Consider the following 17,529-nt stretch of genomic DNA (forward strand, 5'->3'; position numbering starts at 1 on the left):
CAAATCCTCTTGACATGTGCTCCTTATCAAATGATAAAAAAAGGCACCATAATAATTTAAACATACAAGAACTCTTTATAAAATAAAATAAAATGTATTAGAATTTGTAAAGTTTAAACATTTATTTTTTTGAACCTTTTCTTATATATATATATATAATGTTTTGTTTTTATTTGCCTTGGTGGAAATTATAAATGTCATATGCACCTTTTCTGATATATATATATATATATATATATATATAATGTTTTGTTTTTATTTGCCTTGGTGGAAATTATAAATGTCATATGCATAGTGTTTGGGGAGTTGTTAGGGGAAGTTGTTATTCTTTGTCCTAGGGAAAATGGAAATATCATATTCATATAGTCTAAGAACTGGTTCGAAGAATCAAGCAAATGCATATATAATTCTCCAAGGTTTAGTTTAGGCCTTTGCCTACAATCTAAATAATTTGGTAATTATCGGAGATTTGAGGATTTCAATTCTACATCTTGTTGTAGATAACTTCGCATGAGAAATTAAATTGAAGTACTTAAGACAATTAAACACCTTATATCTAATTTACAATCCTTGGTGTCTTATGTTATGCCAACATAATTAAGAAGCTAACAAAATGGCCAAGAGGGGAACAAGCTTGGCCATGGGAACCTTATGGATTAATGGGCAAGAGGAACAATGTTGTATTCCTTAATGATGTGAATTTTTTTAAATATTAAAGGGCCCAATGAGGGTAGGTTGCAAGTGGTGTCATCAGATGTTCTTAAGCATGCATAAGGTATGTTCTACCACTAAAAGAATTAAATTACAGGGGAGTCATACACCCATATTGTATCTCCCACAAGTTTGAACATGAGAAAGTGGTACAGGTATAGTAAGTATGTAATTTTTGTTTCATCGGATGCTACAAGATTTGTGTATCTAGTAAAAACTATCTCAACTCATCTTGGTCAACCTTGCATTATGAGATTTGTTGGAAATTTGGCGCGGATACAATCCACAACCCATTGAATGTATCAAACTATTATGATTTTGGAAACTGGATGGAATTGGTAAGAAGTGCATGGATTGGAGGATATCTCTTGCATCATTATAATCATTTGGGAAGAATGGTGAAGTTTCAATGTAGAGTTTGGCATCATGAGCAATTGTTCCTAATCAACTCTTGTGATGTTGAGTAGAGGAATGTGGTATGGTATCATTATCACTACATATATCATGAGGTCACCCCTAGTTTGAAGCTCATGGGAAGAAGTCAAATTGGTTCAATTGCAGATATCAAGCTTAGTTCATAATGGTTGTCTTCATGTCATGAGATCAACTAGTAGTAGAGCTTGGATACAATTCATGGTTCATTTGATGTATATTTATATTGTAAGTATGGAAATTGGCTAGAATTGGAACGAAATGTCAATATCAACAGTTATCCCCTACATAAAATGGGAAGGATGGCATAGTTTCAAAGCATAAATTGGCATCATCCATAATTATGGATAGATCCATTTTATCTATGTAAGAAGCATGAAATTTTAAAGGCTCTAAGGGCCCTATATCAAAGGACTACCTATGCAATTGGTAAGCATATCTTGAATTTGATTCTAGTTATCTTCGTAATAGGATAGTTTCTCTATGACGGGTTTCCTAGGCTGAAGGCAATTCTTTCCCACACTCACTCAATCTCTTGAATTGAATTGGGACAATGATGTTGGAAATGGATTTTGGGTTGAAATATAGTCTCTCTACCACAATATTCAATGGGTTTAGGAGCTTGATTGACTTGGAAGGTGTGTGATATGAATTATGCCCAAAATGCCTAGTAATACTAAGGAAATTCAAGGGCTTTTGCTAGAGCAATTGCATCAACTGCAAACAAATATTTATGAGCTTCAATTAAAATATAATTAGTTGGTCTCTGGTATCACCATAACATTGAAGATGCTTATTTGATTATAAGACTATCACCCAATGGACAGAGGACAAGTTAGCAAGTGTATGCTAACAACTAGAGGAGATGCAAATGACCCTTTGTCAAAGGGAGTCAAGAGCTAACTCCTCTAGTAATTCACCTTATAAATGCATGTGACAACATTCATGGAAATGGATGCTTGAGGATTCACATTATTCTGTTGATTAAAATGGGATATTTTATTTAAAGGTGTTAATGTGCATTTCGAGATTATTACATAAGAACATGGCTATTTAAAGATAATATTATAAATATTATTTAAAAATAATTTGTAATTAATATTTTTTTTTAAATCTTATATTATTATTAATTTTTTTTTTTTATTTAAAAATATTATATATACATAAGTTTGGAGTATGTCTTAAAAAAATTTATACTTGGTTAAGAGTTTATCTAACAAGTTAACAATCCAAGACCCAAAGGTATCTAGTAGGATTGAAAGCCTACCCCTTGGCCCAAAGGTATCTAGTAGGATTGAAAGTCTACCCCTTATAAACCACTAATAGGTAATTCCAAGTGGCAAAGTTTTTTTTAATAACAGTGACGAATCAACCTACATTTAAAGATAACACCAATAATAATTATCTCCACCGCTGATTTAAAAACTAAATTATAATATATATATTTTAAATATATTTAATTATATATATATAAAATAAATTGATACTCTCTTATTAAAAAAAAAAACAAATTTACATGTATCCATCTAAAAACTTTAAAAAACCATATATTTAACTAATCCAAATGATACATATATTTCATTAACAATCAAACCATTTGAAACAATTTTTTACATATTTAATTAAGACATATATTCTTACCATATACGTTTTGTTAATACTCAGATTAATTTAATTCGAATGAATTAAAATTTTAAAGCTAAATGTTTGAATGGCATAACTATATCAAATAAACGGTAGCATTTGTGAAAGGTCCCTTTCTAACTATTATACCGGTTGTGTTTAATACAATAAACACACTTTTATTGTTTATGTGGAAGATCCAAATTATGTGAAATAAAATGGTCTTTTGATATGTGATTATTAAAATAAAAAAGTCAAATTATTTGTGTATTATTTAAATGACTTTTTTGAAATGTTATTTTAAAATTAAAACATTCAAAAGGTTTACTAAATTTAAATTTAATATATTTTATTATTATTTAATATAATATATTTTTTACTATTTAATATATGGTTGGTTTAAGTTTTTTTTGTGGGATGAGATCACTGTTTCAATGGGTATTATCCTCTTTATCCAGTTTCAAATCTTATAGGGACATCATGTCCCATCCATTGGGGCTTCACTCAATGAACCTTTAACCTATCACGTGCGTTCGTGGCATATTAAACAATACCCTTAATTTGACTACTTATTGGAAAATACCCCTAAAAATCACATTATTTAACCCCCTACCAATACAAACCCAATACACCTTCCCAATTTTAAAAACTCCTACTTCCACTAGATATTGTAGGTATCCATTTTTTTGTTAACATATTTTATACCCCTTCATATTTTTTCATTAACTTTGAGCTCCATTTTTTCCTCAATATATATCCCCCAATATGAACCCATGTGGTATGGTATTGCTCCCCAGTGAAGCCCCCATGGTCCCATCATAGTAAGACTGGTAGGATACATGTCTTGTTGGAGTTTGAGATCCCAATTCCAGTTTTCGATGGTCTCGAGACATCTAGGTCCTAGGCTGATTTATGAGTTTCTGATATATGTGGCTGGCGCGTTGTTGCATATATCTAGGGAGGTTGCTAGTTCACCATCAACCATTTCATAAGGGGAAGAAGAAGAAGAAGAAAGCCCACGAGGTGTATAATAGACAATGATAGGGTGTATTATTAAGGCAATCCATGATGTGTAGGTCATTGGTTCAAAACTTAGTGGGAAAACATCTAGCCATGTTAAGGGCCAGTGTGGCCCAGGCCAAGTGCGATCCTTGCATGATTTTGACAACTTAGGGGTTTCTCAAGCCAAAGGTTAAGTGTGTAATCATCTCAAGACTCACACAACTTAAAAAACAAAGTGTGTTTTTTATGTGTTTTTTTTTTCTTCTTTCTATGTGGTTCATGATTTTGGAGATCGGTAAATGCTACGTTCACAAAATATTTGTACTAGGCATATCCATCTGAAGGGATCACTTCCTATCACCTAAACCACAAATTCTAACCTTGCGGGTGTCAAGAGAATTCAACTCGTGATCTCTCAATAGAAAAGGTGCTTTAACGAGAGGGACTCAACCAATTGAACTAACCCTCAGTGTTGCTATTGAGATTTATGTTGATGTTTAATGAAAGGAATTTATCATAGTCTAGGTGTTGGAATTTTTAATATCTATAAAGGATAAAATCTCACTCAAAAAGTTGTGTGGAGATTTAAATTTGGAATGGGCCATATAATATGACTACTACAACTAAAGTGCATCTTATTACTAATACTTCAATATTATTTTTTATGTATGTATATAGTCCTTAAACTACAACCCTTCTCTATTTTTTTAGTGATTAACATTATTGTAGAGAATATTCCTCTAACCTAAGAATACAATAACTATATAATTATATTATTACTATCTGTTATTACAAATAATGAACAATAATAAATGATATAATCACCATATAATATTAACGAAAACCAGAATTTGAAAGGGGTTCCTATTCCATTCATCTCCAAAATAACATGATAGATCATTACGAAACAATCCATCAATGATGACATTATAACAAGAGCATAGTTCAGAATAGAGATGACAATCTACTAATCAACATGTAATTAACACACATTCAACGATATATATGACCACTGGAGAATCAAATTTTTGATAGGTTGAGGCATTTAATGTGTCCAAAGGTAAGAAGATACATTCAAAGTCAGGTAATTGTTAGCCTAATTATAGTTCTTTATTTATAAACTAGTTTATATATGCTTTTGTTCTAATCATGTGTCTTTATTCTTTTGTCACTCAACTCATTGATCAATTATAATCCCACCTTCTATTCTAATTCTTATCTCTCTCCATGTTTGATACTCTTCAATATTGCTAATGATATTCAACGCAAGTAGTGAAACTTGCATCCATTTTGTTTGTTTAGTTTGTGTGATCATATCCTTTCCTCTGACTACAATGTGTCCTCCACCAAATATAAGTTGACATGACTAAAGTGACTAATTAGAGGCGCAACTCTAAGATCTCTTCCAAAACATTGCCTCTAAAATCAATAAATTCATCCAATTTCCTTTTTCTTTTCCCTGCCAGAATCTTTAGTGTCCTAGTCTAGCACCCAAGGTCATGTTTCTTGGACTAATGACCAATCATATTCAAAGGAGTTATGGGCTCACTATAGTGCAGTGCATCTTCTAATTCTAATTGGTCAAAGTTGTGACCTTGAGCTTGGACCTTTCTAGATAACAGGAGCAATCAATCCAAGTCATCATCATCCCTATGACTTTATTTCTACTTCTCTTCTTTTAAGGTTGGGTCTTATAACACCCCCAAGATGACCCCTTATATGCACCTATACAAATTATTATTAGGTTGGTGAGATATGTTGTCCTAAGCTTGCGTGCCCATGTGTGTATTGTTAATTTTGTAATCCTAATAAATGACAAGTTATTTCCCAGAAAATTTCCTTACTGATTTTTAATTAATTTTTTAGCTTGTGGAAAAAAATGTACTACTAGAATTTTAACTAGTTGATTTACTTTTAAGTGGAAGCAAAATAAAAAATCCAATTTTAAGCACAAATACACATAAAAATTTTCCCTTCAAAAATCAGCTTTTCAATAATAAATTTCTTCCAGGGTTATAAGGGCTTTCCCAACCTAGGAAAATCTTCTCACTAAGAAAATACAAGCTACAACAATTGTTCAAAAATTTTCAGAAAATTCTATGCATTTATAAAATTATATGGCCCTAAGAAATCACCGAGAAAACACAAGATCTACAAATTTATTCTTACAACCCATTATATGGCCACATGTGTGGATTGCATGATGTGACATACACACCTTGTACCTATGTCATACTCATACATGTTCACTGGTACTTCCTTTTACCACACGTGTGATGCTACTCTACCCTCGTGCTCACATGTATAATGCTTCTCTACCCTTATGCATGCACATGTGATGCTACTGGTGTTTTCTACTACACCTGTGGACCACATGTGTTATAGACATTTTTGGGCACTGCAACCCCAAGCATAAAATGTCCATAAACCAAGGGCTCCTAAGTCCCTAAAAGTGTTGTTTCAACCCCTAAAGGAACAAGGCCAACTGATTACAGCTTCTCCCAGAAGTTCTCCATGAAAAACTACTCAGAACTGGTCAAAACAGGATAATTTCACCTGATCCATAGGCAAAGTGCGTTGCATCTCACCTAAGTACACTCAGTGGGTGCGTTGCATTTCAAAAAGCCCTTCTATGGGGTGCGATGGGCGAGAAGAGACAAATGCCAGTGTCAATCCGTGAGGTGGAGAAGCATGGAGTCTTCTAGAAACTTCTCCTCTGACACTTGCCTTTCTGAATTCGACCAAGGATGAGTAAGAGATCATCAATCTCCAAGTGGAAGCAAGAACTATCAGAGGGAAGACACTAATCAAATCACAAGCTGACTCATCTGCCTTACAGATATCTATATATGGATCCCTCATCCCAGAGATCCAGAGGCTGGAATTTCGCATCTTGTAAGGAATTGTTGTTGGTTTCTTTAGGCAACATCATAGTGTTGGGTGATCTAAGCTTTGCATGAGGTGAAGAAGGGCTTACTTGCTGAGAGGATGATGCTGGGTCAGAACAACTGGTTGTAACTCTCTTGGCTCTTTCTTGATTATCAATAAAGCTATTCAAGTTTTCCTCCATACTCTTGTATAATCTATATTTTGTGCATTTGTATGGTCAATTTACATCTGATCCTAGATTGTTTATGATAATAGATCCATGTTCTCATATAGTGTTATGCTGCTTTGATTCTACAGGTACTCTATAAAGCTGGGTATACAAGGAAGCAAGTAGCTAAGGACTATCAGAAGAGAGAGAAATCGAGCAAGGAACCAAGCGCAAGACAGAGGTTGGTCTCCTCTATTCTTCTCTCATCTATCTTTCATAAAGGAAAACGAAAGTAGTTTTACTTTGTTTGTTTCTAAGGTAGCTACCACACCTTAGTGGGATTAGCAGTTCTGCATAGACACTTTCCCTGTAACAACATGACCTCTCTCCTTGCCACAAACATGGGACGAAATTATTGTAGACAATCAATCCTTCAAATTTTTGTTGATGAGTTTCCTCTTATTGCTACAAATCCTCTTGTTGTTTTCTTTAGCATTCAAATGAAAATATTAGGGAAATTTTGAGATTTAAAATAGTCCTCTGAAGGAAAATAATGATGATTATGATTAACATCCACTAATACCAATATGGCCTATTTGACTTTAAGAAAGTAAGAGATTAATTGAGTTTCTTTAATATTTTATTTCTATAATAAAAAATAAGGGAGAGACGTGTTCCTCAATCGCCATAATTTTGCTAACTTAAAAAGTCAAGAAGGTTGGTAGTGTGGCAAAGATTTTGAAAATTAGAACGGATGTGAGTAAGAGTTGGGAAATCTAAGAGAGAGTGAATTTCATCTTCAACCCTCTTAGTATCACAAAGGTGACATATTCTTTTGTCCCAAGGTGTTTTGGGAATTGACCAATGCCCAATTTCACTTTGAAGCTCATGATAATTAGTTCTTATCTCGGCAATATCATTTTCTTCTTAGCATTGGTCGAGTCAGAAAGATAATTTTTGTTATCAAGATTGGGGTTGATCACCTCCTAAGAGTACTTCAGCTTCCTTTTTCCCTCCAACTCCTTATCATCCCAAAACTTGTCCTTAAATTTGAAAGTAATAATATTTTTAATATTATCCTTATTCTCCAATATGATATTCTCCTTTACTCCCCCATGGTCTAGCCAAGACTAGGCATCCTTATGCTAGCCTCACTTGAGCCAGAAGTGGGGTTTTTTTATAGAGTTAGAGTCAATTTTGGGGAACCTATTGGTTTCCATATTGTATAGCTTCTTTTTATACATGAAATATCTAATCATAACGATGATTTGAATGGGGGGGATACTAGCTTCAATCAAGAGGATAAGGTAGGGGTTATTTCCTTTAATATTGAGGTTGTAGGTAATAAATTTCTTTCGGATCAACTCAATATCCCTCCATTATTATCTAGATATACTATAACTCCAAATATCACATCCATATAAAATAACATTGGTGACGAGAGTCTCAAAGAGGAGATTTTTTTTACTCCATACTCAAATATTTGTTGACTTACAATTGTTTTCAAGCCCATAATAAGATTTCTAGCCCTGAGTTATTATTTTCTCAATGCTATAATGCCTGTTGAGATGACGATGAATGTCGATTCCAAGATACATGTATGAAGAAACTTTCTCTAAGTTATTATCATGAATGAAATTATCATAGTTGATCTTTTTGTATTTAATTATCATGACCTTATTCTTCTAGATATTAACAATCATACCCATCTTTGAAAACTAATATTGGAGGATTATATGCTTCTTGTAGATATTTTCATGACTTTGGGCTAGAAGAATAATATCATTAGCATAAAGGAGAAGAGTAATGACCATACTAGTGAGCCTAGGCCATCACATCCTATAGCTTTTAAACACTCTTCTATATTATCAATCTAAAGTCCAAAAATGGTAGGGGATAGGGGACACCCTTGCTTAACTCCTACATTTAATTTAATTTATTTTGAGCAACCCCCAGTGATCATAAGCTTGGAAATAAGATTCTCGTATAGCCTTGTAACAACAACCCTCAACTTGAGGGAACCGTTATCTCTTTTATTCTCTTCCATAGCTTATCCTAAGGAACTATGTCGAAATATTCTCTAAAATCAACAAAACAACAAAAGAGATCAATTTATTATTGCGAAATTCCTCTGAAATGATCATAAGAGTAATAATATGGTTTATAGTTGAGTGATGTCTCCTAAATACAACTTTCCCTTTAGCTCTTTTACCATGGATTTCAATCCAAATGCTAATATTCTTTTCCAAAATGAATCAATAAAGCTTTACTGCCAAATTGAGGAGTTTGTGTATATGAGGGATGATGATAGACTTGCCCATTTTGAAATGTCAGTTTGGTAGCCTTCAATATCTCTAGCTTCCCCATTAGCAAGTCACTTAATCCCAAACTCCATCTCTAGCATAGAAAATGTATCCTCCTCTATAGGAGTGTTCAAGATGGTACCCACGGTGTTAAGGGAATCATAAAGATTCTTAAGATAGATATCCAAGTTCTTTAAGGGGATCACATTATTTTCTTTCATTTTATGAACAAGAATATTCCCCCAAAACTTTCTAGGCTCAACCTTAGAAAGATGGAGAAGATTCTCTTGCCTCCTATTTATATAGGATATTTTCTTCCTTTTGATGAGAGATTTGTACATAAAATAATAGTAAAACAATAAAATAAGACATGGATTTTAAAGTCAAAGAAATAAAAATATTTGTTATATTGTATTTTTGACTTATCTCCTTATATGTTTACTCAAAGTTCAATTTTGGGAACTTTTTGGATGCATAAATTAGATTATGCATCCAATTAGTACCCACTCTACATATTTTTTAATAGACTCACATTTAGAAAAAATTTAAATACATGAAAAAGATGTATTTCTTGAAAAAAACATATGTTTTCATGTATTTTCAATTTTTCTAGTGTGGGTCACTACTGAAAAGTATGCATGGTGGGTACTTGTTGGATACATAATCTAATTTCACATCCAATGAGTGCCCACACTTGAAATTTGAGTAAACTTATATGGAGATAAGTTGAAAATATGATTAAAAAACTAGTTTTCTTCATTTCCCTCCAAACATATTTACCCTTGGGGACTACATCATCATATTGAATCTTGTTGGTTCTTCTAAATTTGATTTTGTTAGTAAAATTTTCATTTTGAGGCCCATTTTTTAACTTAAAATTCCCCTAATGGTCCTTTTTCACCCAATCATTGAAATTTCCTTCTCTCACAATGTCTTGTGTTCAAGATGTGTCTTCTCCCTTAGCTAAGTCTTCTTTTTATAAGTTTGATTTATTGACCAAATCCACAACTCTAATCTCCAAAGTGATTGATGGTTGAGATTAGATATCAACATACCTTGAGATCAATGGTTGAGATTCATCTAATTCACTAATGCAAATAACCTTAGCATTTCATTATATTAACTCACTTTTATCATAAAAACAAATTACTTTAATATATAAAATAGTTGATAAGGTTAATATTCAACTAGGTGAATTCCACATGCCTTGACACTTAAGCTTGTGTATAAGTACCTACCTAAGCTATAATATTGACACTCCCTCTTAGCGAGGAAGGTATTTTTCACCACTCCTAGATTGTTTTTGCAAAACACGAAACTTACATTTCACCAAGGCTTTGGTGAAAATGTATGCAATGTACTTGTCCATGGAGATATAATGAAGGTTCATTACCCATTTCTATATAGTATCTCTAAACAAGTGATATATGATCTCAATATGCTTAAATCTGTCATGGAACACTAAATTCTAAAAGAATTTAATACAACTTCTTTTATCACAATGTATAATTGTAGGCTCCAACTCTTGACCAACTAATCGCGCAACTAACTTGAAAATCCAAATGGCCTCACAATTTTACATACTCGCTACCATATTCTTTAACTATGTTGAGCTAAGTTCCATAGAAGTCTACTTCTCACTCACCTAGGAAATGAGGCAACACCCTAAGGTGCTCTCCTTATCTAGTGCACTCCCTACTTAATCTGAGTTTATATATCCTTTCAGCCTCACTCCATAACCACTAAAATACCTTAGATCATACTCCATTGTACCTCTTAATTACCTCAACACATCCTTCACCACTATCCAATCCACTGGCCTCAGCTATACCATGAATTTTCTCAAGATGTTCACAACAAAACAAATATCTAATTTCATGTTGGCTAAATACATCAAGGACCCTATTAATTGTCTATACAATGTGGGATCCACCAAATATGAATCTAAAATAAAGATCTTATTCAAAATGGTGATCATAGGTGTGTCCATATGTCTACATTCCTCCATCTTGATTCTTCTTAGGATCTATATGACATAATTCCCTTGACCAAGGAAGATCTCACATAACCTTTGTCACACCTCTAATCTAATAATTAATGCATCAAATCAGGGTCCTTCATATCAAATTCTATAACTAAGCCTACATTCCACCCTACTATGGACCTCTCTGCACCTACAAGTAACAGATCATACACATACAACACCAAGATGAGTGGATCATCTCTAAAAATTATGAAGTACAATTTTGGATATACCTCACTCTTAGAGAATCCCATGCTCAATAAATATCCATCAATCTTGAAGTACCATTCCCTAGGTGCCCACTTGAGTCCATATAAATCCTGCTTTAATCTGCACACATGAGACTCCCTCCCATGTACCTCAACGTCCTAAAGATGCTCTATATACACCTCCTCCTCAATCACCCCATTGAGAAACATAGTCTTGACATCCATCTAATGTATCCTCCACCTCATGACTAAAGAAAGAGATAAGATAACTATGATGGAAGTATATATGGCGACTAGAGAAGACATTTCCTCGTAGTCCACTCCCTGCTTTTGAGAGAACTCTCTTGTCACAAACCTTTCCTTGTACTTTTGTATTAACATGTTTGATATTGAAGAACCAAATGGAATACACAACTAAATTTCCCTCTAGTCTTGGCACTATATATCATACAACATTCCTCATAATTGATTTATACTCCTCCATCATGGTATCCCTCCAAACTTGCTAGTCAATCACCTCCTGAAAATTGGAAGGCTAGGAATCAATAATGTTGCTCATAAGTGCCATGTAGTTTAGAAATTTCCATGGAGGTCTACTCACCCTGAATGTGCTCCGAGGATCCTCTTCATGTTCATGAGCATCCCTCAATGCCTTCTCATACCATTAATGTCTCTTGACAGAGCTAGTACAAGGTGTTTTTGACCCCTCCTCCTCACGTGAAGTCTGACCCCATAAACTAGGAGTAGATTATGAGTGTTTCTCATCCTTTGGAGCCTCTTGCTCCTCATCCTCTATCACTTTAAGTTCCTCATGAGACTTCTTGGATGCTAAGCCCCCCTCGAACTTCACATCCTTACTAAAAAATGTTTTTCTCTATGCTATAATTAAGATCATGTATACCTTCAATGCCTTACTATATATCACAAATATGTCTCTCTCCTAATGGTTGCAACTTCATCCTCTTCTCTATAGAAACATTGATATACAACTAAAATCGAAAGACAAAAAACTTCCCTATCTCTAGCTTCACCCTTGTGATTGCTTCCTCAAGATTCTTGTCCTCCAAGATCCTGTGAGGACTCTTCTTCTAACATAAATTTTCTTCTTGCATGTTTCTACGAGACAATATAGGAAAATCATGGTCATGAATCATTTCCTTGATAGCTCCTATAATGGACTATCCTTTTCTCTTTGCAACACCATGTTGTTGAGGGTTGTATGAGATTGTCAACTCTCTCTTGATCCTTGTCTCCTTGCAGAAATACTTGAAGTCAATGGAGGTGTATTATACCTCATTATCTAACCTCGATAACTTGATCCTCTCTTTATTCAGTTCTCCACTTGGGCCTTAAAATCCCTTAACCAACTAAATACCTCATCCTTGGTATTCATGAAGAAGATTTAGGTTTTCCTAAAATATTCATTAATGAATGTGATTGACGCCACTGAAATTGGTATACATACTTCTGAATGAATACTATATAATATCCCCTTCAACGTTCTTAATTTGCTTGGAAAAGTAGCCTTGACATTCTTTCCAAGTGCCTATGCCTTGCCACTCAACGTAAAATTGTCCCATCCCACACAATTTATCATTGGTATGTATCAAGGCCTATACTATCTTCCCTTGCAACTTGTAAAGACTACAATTTCTAATCCTAGTGACCCCTATTGAGTTAGGACTAGCTCCCTCTAGACATATGACTACCTATCCCTTTTGAAATATCACAACAAATCCTCTATCCTCCATAGTTGAGATTGAGAGAAATTTCTTCCTCAACCATGGCATATATAGCACCTCCTTAGTCTCCAATGACCCTCCAAACTCAAGTTGGAACATGATGTTCCCAACACCCTTCAATGCATATGTAGCATCATTTCTCAGATCTGCATGTAAATTTGATTCCTTCTATATAAAACTATTTAAGATCTCTCAATTGTTGTCATGTGGCATGATGCACCATTGTCTAGATATGAAGAACTCCTATGGTGGTGTTAACAGTTAGACAGGAGACCAATAAGAAGTCCTCCTCAAATTTTGTTGAGAACTCATCAACCTATGTTGATGTTGTTGTCTATTGTGACTTACCCTTCCCCTTATTTTTCTTTAGACATTGTGATGCATAGTGCCCATTCTTGTGGTAGATGAAGCAATTGATTTTATTCAAGTCCTTAGCCTTACCTAACTGTGAAGTTGGTCCCTCACCTTTGAACTTTTTGATAAAACCATTTCCTTTTCCTTTCCTGGCTTGAATAACCAAGGCCAATTTCTCCTCTCCACCTCCTTGCATGTGTTGGCATTATGGCTAATGTGTTGGCCTTGATGTCAACCTGGATGTTGACTTGGATATTCTTGGGTATCAACATTGGATTATATCATCATGTTTAGGTGTAGGATTTATGTGCATGTGTGAGTTCAAGGTTGATGCAATATGTCTCTTAATGGTTAGAGAGGATCTGTAGGTATTTTTTATGGCTATATATGAGGTACAAAATCTTGCACAAGGTCTGGATCAATTGTAGAAGATGAACAAGGATTGAAAGTGATAAAGAATGTTGATTGATGAGGTCTACTGATGACAACAAGGCTTACTGATGTATAAAAATATTTGCTAAAGTATTTTAAAGGCTATAAATGTTTGCACAAGTGTTGCAAAGGATGAGGAAGTGTGTGTTAAATTTTTGTATTGAGATGAGAAGGTTTTGCCTAAATTAAGTTACAGTTGCTAGGAGTTAGACCCACAGAGTGCAATTATAGGATCTTAGTCTCTGGGAGCTAGATATCATCCTAATGACTATAGTCTCTGGGAGCTAGATATCGTCCTAATGACTATAGCCTCTCAGAGCTAGATATCGTCTTAGCGACTGTGCCTATAGGTGATGAAAAATAAAAACCACGAGTGAAACCAAAGGTTCGACCATGGAATTTGTGCGAGCAAGGTTGAATTGGAATGGTCAATAAAACCATAAAAAAGATTCAATGGAATTTCTTGTGGTATTGGTGAGTTCAAGTTGATATAAAAAGAGAAGTGAGTTGGAACAAGTGAGTGTGCATTTGATAAGCTATTTGTGTGTGATTTATTTTGTACAGGTATGTACCAGGGTGCAAGGAGGAGGATCAAATATATCTTCCAAATGAGATATTTGAGAGTATGAAGATGATGCAAGAGGGAATGATGATAGATATGCGTGTTTACTAAATTCTATTCATGTTTCTCAGAAAAATTTCAATCTTTCTGTCGCATAAAACTTTCCTGTAGCATAAAATGTTGAAAATGGACAATAAAAAGACAAGCCTCTTATTATCCACTTGGGTATTTATTATGCTTCTTCAACATTAAATCAAGGATATGGTGGTCATTAAGGTTTTTATGCATATGGTAGAAATTTAATGAATAAAATTGGTTTGAAATAGGAAGGATAGATAAGTGCTGAAATATGGCAACAAGAATATTCCAATTTAATTTGTCCTTGAATTAATTTGTGAATTAAAATCAAAATTAGTCTTAACAACTACTTGGAAATAATTAATAAATTTATTTGAAGTTAATTAGTTGGATAAATTAAAGTTAGAAATCTTTCTAATGTCATGCAAGAGTTATCCCTTAAATTAAGGAGATAAGATTGATTTATATTTGAGTTGTAATTAGTTAACTCAGTTTACTGAGTTAAGTCTTGTTAAATTAGTTCCAAAATTTTTCAGGAACTAATAGTGATTTAACATTCAGTTGATGCATTAATGCAGTGAACTAGTGCTACTCCAGTTAACTCAAGATTCCCTCATCAGAAACTCATGCATGTCTATTCTGAGAAAGACCCAATTGAGATTAATGTTCAAGGACAAAGTTGCATGTGTTTCCTTCTAAAGAAAACTCATGCATGCAGTCAAGGATTCATCCTTGAGGATTGCGCAGTTTTGGAGGCTTGGTTTTCCACTTGGTAAAGGAGAATCATGCACAAGGAACAACACAAGGAAATAGGAGCTTGGAGGGCAGAGAGGAAGGCTGAAGAGAAGCCAAGATTGTCTGTGAGCATCTATGAGGATTGTACTGAGAGCTGGCTAGCTGTGAGAGCTAAGGCTTTGTATAATTCATATGTATTTCCACCATGTATGATAATACAATAGTGTGGGGTTTTTAGCTGAGGCTTTCTCCAAAGTATTTTCATGTATATTGTGCTATTGATTCTTCTTCTTCTGGTTATATTGTTCAGCTAGATCTTTAAACTTCTGCAAATTCATAGTAGAAGTAGGTTATAGTATTCTTCTTTCTTTTATATTGCATTATCGGGTTAACCTACACAAAATTTATACATGGTACCAGAGCTAGATTTGTAGAAATTTTCTACATGGTATCGGAGTAGTGAACAATATATTGAGAAGAGAATTCGAAGTTTGAAGTTCGGGGTTGCAGGTGGAAATCGAATTCATATCATAATTCAAGGTTGGCTAATGGCGTTCTATGGCTTGAGACTCAAGTATGCCTTGGAAGGTAGCTCGAATTACATAGCATGGAAAGATAGAATGAAGGCTGTATTAGAAGACAATGGCTTAAAGGAATTCATTGATCAAGAAATCCCAAAGCTAGCTTCAAATAATGCACAAGAGTTGGCTGAGTGGAAGAAGTGTGTGGGGAATGCGAGATGGATCATCCTTGAGGGAGTTCGAGACCATATTATCTCGAGTCTCCATGGGAAGGATACTCCATTTTCAATGTGGAAGACATTGAAGGACCTCTACCAGAACAGTAATGACCAGAGGAAATTGGCGCTCAAGGATAAGCTTCGAAGAATCAAGATGGAGAAGGGTGATACTATTTCCACATATATGAACAAGCTCACCACCTGCAGAGATGAGCTTGGCAGTGTGGGAATAACTATTATCGATGATGATATGGTGAGCCTCGCTCTCCTTGGCCTTCCAAAGAGTTGGAATAGCTACCAGGACTCTATGAATGGAAGGGAGAAACTACCGGATTGGGAAACACTGTGGTCGGATCTTATGCAGGAGGAGATCAGGAGGAGCACATGAGATGGTTCTTCATCCAAGAATGATGATGAAGAAAATATGGCCTTAGCAAGTAAGCCAAGGAAAGGGAAGGGGAAGGCTTCCCATTTCAAATCAAATTCTTCTCATGGAGGGAAGAAGGGTGACATGTCTAAAGTAAGATGCTTTAATTATCACAATATGGGACATTATGCAACTAATTCCCCATTGAAGAAGTCCAAGAAGGGATCCTCGGAAGGATCAAAACGTGAGGCATTAGCCTCTCAGTTCGAAATGGAATTTACCCTCATCGCATGCATGATGTCATCGATGATGGGTTGTGTCTGGTATCTTGACAGTGGAGCCTCATTCCACATGACCAGTGATAAAAATGTATTCAGTGCCTTGGAGGAGAAAGACCTCAAGATGCACATAGAGATGGGTGATGACGAAAGGTATAGTATTTCAGGAGTGGGCACGGTTTCTTTTCAGAGGGAGCATGGAGCTCTTCTCACCTTGATAGATGTGATGTATATGCCTGGACTGAAGAAGAACTTGGTATCGGTTGCGATGTTGGAGGACAAAGGCTACGATGTTGTCTTTAGTAAAGGAAAGGTGTTCCTCAGATACATAGCCACGGGTTAGACCAAGAGGATAGGGATTTTGGTGAAGAATCTCTATAAACTAGAGGTAGATGATTGTGCATCATTGAGTACGAAAGCAGAATTGGTGCAAAGCCTAGACATTGGTGAGTTGGGGCACAGGCGGTTGGGCCATTTGCATCATGGGGCTTTAAAGATAATGCAATAGATATCTACAGGACTTCCCAAAGGTAAACTTGAGAAAGTTGACACATGCGAAGGTTGTACCTTGGGAAAGTACACCAAGTCTTCCTTTCATGACTAAGACAGTCGAGCAGAGGCTATCTTCGAGCAAGTTCATACTGATTTGTGTGGACTATTCTCGATGGAATCCACAATGAAGCAAAGGTATTATGTGATTTTCATTGATGACTATTCTCATAAATGCTGGATTTATTTCATGCAAAAGAAGGACCAAACTTTCACAAAGTTTTGTGAGTTCAAAGCTTTGGTTGAGAAAGAGTCAGGGAAGAAGATCAAGGCCTTGAGAAGTGACAATGGTGGAGAATATGTCTCTCAAGAGTTTAAGGACTTCTGTGCAGCAAAAGGAATTAAACGAGAGT

Source organism: Pinus tabuliformis, chromosome 6 (genome assembly GCF_031772625.1).
Source record: "Pinus tabuliformis cultivar Carrire ecotype Pingquan chromosome 6, CPIR1, whole genome shotgun sequence".
Lineage (NCBI taxonomy): Eukaryota > Viridiplantae > Streptophyta > Pinopsida > Pinales > Pinaceae > Pinus > Pinus tabuliformis.